General features: G+C 57.7%; 1 pseudogene; it reads right to left on the bottom strand.

The window, feature by feature from the left end:
* Positions 1 to 612: 612 nt before the first annotated feature.
* Positions 613 to 697, bottom strand: LOC143986488 (U2 spliceosomal RNA; annotated as a pseudogene).
* Positions 698 to 5,685: the final 4,988 nt, after the last annotated feature.

The raw sequence follows: 5,685 nt of genomic DNA on the forward strand, positions 1-5,685 counted from the left end.
TTATTCACGACTCCGTTTTTTATTTTTTGCGATATAAGCGCAAGAAAAGCGGAAATTTGGAAAAAAAACAATATTTTCTTTTTTCTATTTGAAAAGAAATCCAATAAAATCAAATTGTGTCATAAATTTAAGCCAAAATGTATTCTGCTACATGTTTTTGGTAAAAAAAATTCCGTTAAGTGTATAATAATTGGTTTGTGTGATCAGGGACATATGTACGCAAATGATCATGTACATATGTGTGCAGGTGACCCCCCAACCCAGACCACGACAGCCCCCACCCCAGCCAGAAAGGCATGAAGATCAAGGAGCTTGGTGAGACCCTTTGCCATCAGGTCACACCCTCACTCCCGTCACTCCTACCTAATTACATTCGAAAGGTACTGGCCGCCCCCCTGCTGGAACAGGAGAGCTAAACGTTCCCTCCCGAAAAACTGGAGCTAAAGCTGCCACAATCCAAGCCAGAAGGCCAGGGTCCCCTCCCCTGGCGCCGACCAGTGGTTCTCCGCCCCCATCAGAAGGCTTCCCTTTCGGCTACGAACCGCTCCGGGTCACCTTTACACCAACAGGCTTTGCATAGCAACCGCCACCCCTGCTCCACCTCGCCGTAGAACAGGGACGGAAGCAAGCGCCACCTATTGGTAACTGATAAGAACAGATACTACACTTGATCTTAGCCAAAAGGCCGAAAGGGGGTGGAAGCCTGATTCTGTGTATAGTGAGGGGGGGGGGGGGCGAGCTCGTCCAGGGTTGTAGGGGGTCGAAGTCTGATTCTGTGTGTAGTGAGGGTGTGAGCTCGTCCAGGGTTGTAGGGGGTCGAAGTCTGATTCTGTGTGTAGTGAGGGGGTGAGCTCGTCCAGGGTTGTAGGGGTATAAGCCTGATTCTGTGTGTAGTGAGGGGGGCGAGCTCGTCCAGGGTTGTAGGGGTAGAAGCCTGATTCTGTGTGTAGTGAGGGGGGCGAGCTCGTCCTGGGTTGTAGGGGTGGAAGCCTGATTCTGTGTGTAGTGAGGGGGGCGAGCTCGTCCTGGGTTGTAGGGGTAGAAGCCTGATTCTGTGTGTAGTGAGGGGGGCAAGCTCGTCCTGGGTTGTAGGGATAGAAGCCTGATTCTGTGTGTAGTGAGGGGGGCGAGCTCGTCCAGGGTTGTAGGGGTGGAAGCCTGATTCTGTGTGTAGTGAGGGGGGGTGAGCTCGTCCAGGGTTGTAGGGGTGGAAGCCTGATTCTGTGTGTAGTGAGGGGGGCGAGCTCGTCCTGGGTTGTAGGGATAGAAGCCTGATTCTGTGTGTAGTGAGGGGGGCGAGCTCGTCCAGGGTTGTGGGGGGTCGAAGCCTAATTCTGTGTATAGTGAGGGGGGCGAGCTCGTCCAGGGTTGTAGGGGTGGAAGCCTGATTCTGTGTGTAGTGAGGGGGGCGAGCTCGTCCAGGGTTGTAGGGGTGGAAGCCTGATTCTGTGTGTAGTGAGGGGGGCGAGCTCGTCCAGGGTTGTAGGGGTGGAAGCCTGATTCTGTGTGTAGTGAGGGGGGCGAGCTTGTCCAGGGTTGTAGGGGGTCGAAGCCTGATTCTGTGTGTAGTGAGGGGGGCGAGCTCGCCCAGGGTTGTAGGGGTGAAAGCCTGATTCTGTGTGTAGTGAGGGGGGCGAGCTTGTCCTGGGTTGTAGGTGGTCGAAGCCTGATTCTGTGTGTAGTGAGGGGGGTGAGCTCGTCCTGGGTTGTAGGGGGTCGAAGCCTGATTCTGTGTGTAGTGAGGGGGGTGAGCTCGTCCAGGGTTGTAGGGGTGGAAGCCTGATTCTGTGTGTAGTGAGGGGGGGCGAGCTCGTCCTGGGTTGTAGGTGGTCGAAGCCTGATTCTGTGTGTAGTGAGGGGGGTGAGCTCGTCCAGGGTTGTAGGGATAGAAGCCTGATTCTGTGTGTAGTGAGGGGGGCGAGCTCGTCCAGGGTTGTAGGGGTAGAAGCCTGATTCTGTGTGTAGTGAGGGGGGCGAGCTCGTCCTGGGTTGTAGGGGGTCGAAGCCTGATTCTGTGTGTAGTGAGGGGGGTGAGCTCGTCCAGGGTTGTAGGGGTGGAAGCCCGATTCTGTGTGTAGTGAGGGGGGTGAGCTCGTCCTGGGTTGTAGGGGGTCGAAGCCTGATTCTGTGTGTAGTGAGGGGGGCGAGCTCGTCCAGGGTTGTAGGGGTGGAAGCCTGATTCTGTGTGTAGTGAGGGGGGCGAGCTCGTCCAGGGTTGTAGGGGTAGAAGCCTGATTCTGTGTGTAGTGAGGGGGGCGAGCTCGTCCAGGGTTGTAGGGGTGGAAGCCTGATTCTGTGTGTAGTGAGGGGGGCGAGCTCGTCCAGGGTTGTAGGGGTGGAAGCCTGATTCTGTGTGTAGTGAGGGGGGCGAGCTTGTCCAGGGTTGTAGGGGGTCGAAGCCTGATTCTGTGTGTAGTGAGGGGGGCGAGCTCGTCCAGGGTTGTAGGGGGTGGAAGCCTGATTCTGTGTGTAGTGAGGGGGGTGAGCTCGTCCAGGGTTGTAGGGGGTGGAAGCCTGATTCTGTGTGTAGTGAGGGGGGTGAGCTCGTCCAGGGTTGTAGGGGTGGAAGCCTGATTCTGTGTGTAGTGAGGGGGGTGAGCTCGTCCAGGGTTGTAGGGGTAGAAGCCTGATTCTGTGTGTAGTGAGGGGGGGCGAGCTTGTCCTGGGTTGTAGGGGTAGAAGCCTGATTCTGTGTGTAGTGAGGGGGGCGAGCTCGTCCTGGGTTGTAAGGGTAGAAGCCTGATTCTGTGTGTAGTGAGGGGGGGTGAGCTCGTCCAGGGTTGTAGGGGTGGAAGCCTGATTCTGTGTGTAGTGAGGGGGGCGAGCTCGTCCAGGGTTGTAGGGGTAGAAGCCTGATTCTGTGTGTAGTGAGGGGGGCGAGCTCGTCCAGGGTTGTAGGGGTAGAAGCCTGATTCTGTGTGTAGTGAGGGGGGCGAGCTCGTCCAGGGTTGTAGGGGTAGAAGCCTGATTCTGTGTGTAGTGAGGGGGGGTGAGCTCGTCCAGGGTTGTAGGGGTCGAAGCCTGATTCTGTGTGTAGTGAGGGGGGCGAGCTCGTCCAGGGTTGTAGGGGTAGAAGCCTGATTCTGTGTGTAGTGAGGGGGGCGAGCTCGTCCAGGGTTGTAGGGGTAGAAGCCTGATTCTGTGTGTAGTGAGGGGGGGCGAGCTCGTCCAGGGTTGTAGGGGTAGAAGCCTGATTCTGTGTGTAGTGAGGGGGGCGAGCTCGTCCAGGGTTGTAGGGGTAGAAGCCTGATTCTGTGTGTAGTGAGGGGGGCGAGCTCGTCCAGGGTTGTAGGGGTAGAAGCCTGATTCTGTGTGTAGTGAGGGGGGCGAGCTCGTCCAGGGTTGTAGGGGTAGAAGCCTGATTCTGTGTGTAGTGAGGGGGGCGAGCTCGTCCAGGGTTGTAGGGGTCGAAGCCTGATTCTGTGTGTAGTGAGGGGGGCGAGCTTGTCCTGGGTTGTAGGGGTAGAAGCCTGATTCTGTGTGTAGTGAGGGGGGCGAGCTCGTCCTGGGTTGTAAGGGTAGAAGCCTGATTCTGTGTGTAGTGAGGGGGGCGAGCTCGTCCAGGGTTGTAGGGGTGGAAGCCTGATTCTGTGTGTAGTGAGGGGGGCGAGCTCGTCCAGGGTTGTAGGGGTAGAAGCCTGATTCTGTGTGTAGTGAGGGGGGCGAGCTCGTCCAGGGTTGTAGGGGTAGAAGCCTGATTCTGTGTGTAGTGAGGGGGGCGAGCTCGTCCAGGGTTGTAGGGGTAGAAGCCTGATTCTGTGTGTAGTGAGGGGGGGTGAGCTCGTCCAGGGTTGTAGGGGTAGAAACCTGATTCTGTGTGTAGTGAGGGGGGCGAGCTCGTCCAGGGTTGTAGGGGTAGAAACCTGATTCTGTGTGTAGTGAGGGGGGCAAGCTCGTCCAGGGTTGTAGGGGTGGAAGCCTGATTCTGTGTGTAGTGAGGGGGGCGAGCTCGTCCTGGGTTGTAGGGGTAGAAGCCTGATTCTGTGTGTAGTGAGGGGGGCGAGCTTGTCCTGGGTTGTAGGGATAGAAGCCTGATTCTGTGTGTAGTGAGGGGGGCGAGCTCGTCCAGGGTTGTGGGGGGTGGAAGCCTGATTCTGTGTGTAGTGAGGGGGGTGAGCTCGTCCAGGGTTGTGGGGGGTCGAAGCCTAATTCTGTGTATAGTGAGGGGGGCGAGCTCGTCCAGGGTTGTAGGGGTGGAAGCCTGATTCTGTGTGTAGTGAGGGGGGCGAGCTCGTCCAGGGTTGTAGGGGTGGAAGCCTGATTCTGTGTGTAGTGAGGGGGGCGAGCTTGTCCAGGGTTGTAGGGGGTCGAAGCCTGATTCTGTGTGTAGTGAGGGGGGCGAGCTCGCCCAGGGTTGTAGGGGTGAAAGCCTGATTCTGTGTGTAGTGAGGGGGGCGAGCTTGTCCTGGGTTGTAGGTGGTCGAAGCCTGATTCTGTGTGTAGTGAGGGGGGCGAGCTCGTCCTGGGTTGTAGGTGGTCGAAGCCTGATTCTGTGTGTAGTGAGGGGGGGCGAGATCGTCCAGGGTTGTAGGGGTAGAAGCCTGATTCTGTGTGTAGTGAGGGGGGCGAGCTCGTCCAGGGTTGTAGGGGTGGAAGCCTGATTCTGTGTGTAGTGAGGGGGGGCGAGCTCGTCCAGGGTTGTAGGGGTGGAAGCCTGATTCTGTGTGTAGTGAGGGGGGCGAGCTCGTCCAGGGTTGTAGGGGTGGAAGCCTGATTCTGTGTGTAGTGAGGGGGGGCGAGATCGTCCAGGGTTGTAGGGGTAGAAGCCTGATTCTGTGTGTAGTGAGGGGGGCGAGCTCGTCCTGGGTTGTAGGGGGTCGAAGCCTGATTCTGTGTGTAGTGAGGGGGGTGAGCTCGTCCAGGGTTGTAGGGGTGGAAGCCCGATTCTGTGTGTAGTGAGGGGGGTGAGCTCGTCCTGGGTTGTAGGGGGTCGAAGCCTGATTCTGTGTGTAGTGAGGGGGGCGAGCTCGTCCTGGGTTGTAGGGGTGGAAGCCTGATTCTGTGTGTAGTGAGGGGGGTGAGCTCGTCCAGGGTTGTAGGGGTAGAAGCCTGATTCTGTGTGTAGTGAGGGGGGCGAGCTTGTCCTGGGTTGTAGGTGGTCGAAGCCTGATTCTGTGTGTAGTGAGGGGGGTGAGCTCGTCCTGGGTTGTAGGGGGTCGAAGCCTGATTCTGTGTGTAGTGAGGGGGGTGAGCTCGTCCAGGGTTGTAGGGGTGGAAGCCTGATTCTGTGTGTAGTGAGGGGGGGCGAGCTCGTCCTGGGTTGTAGGTGGTCGAAGCCTGATTCTGTGTGTAGTGAGGGGGGTGAGCTCGTCCAGGGTTGTAGGGATAGAAGCCTGATTCTGTGTGTAGTGAGGGGGGCGAGCTCGTCCAGGGTTGTAGGGGTAGAAGCCTGATTCTGTGTGTAGTGAGGGGGGCGAGCTCGTCCTGGGTTGTAGGGGGTCGAAGCCTGATTCTGTGTGTAGTGAGGGGGGTGAGCTCGTCCAGGGTTGTAGGGGTGGAAGCCCGATTCTGTGTGTAGTGAGGGGGGTGAGCTCGTCCTGGGTTGTAGGGGGTCGAAGCCTGATTCTGTGTGTAGTGAGGGGGGCGAGCTCGTCCAGGGTTGTAGGGGTGGAAGCCTGATTCTGTGTGTAGTGAGGGGGGCGAGCTCGTCCAGGGTTGTAGGGGTAGAAGCCTGATTCTGTGTGT

This window comes from Lithobates pipiens, unplaced genomic scaffold (assembly GCF_037356315.1).
Source record: "Lithobates pipiens isolate NorthernLeopardFrog02 unplaced genomic scaffold, aLitPip1_a1.2 Scaffold_162, whole genome shotgun sequence".
In the NCBI taxonomy this organism is placed as follows: domain Eukaryota; kingdom Metazoa; phylum Chordata; class Amphibia; order Anura; family Ranidae; genus Lithobates; species Lithobates pipiens.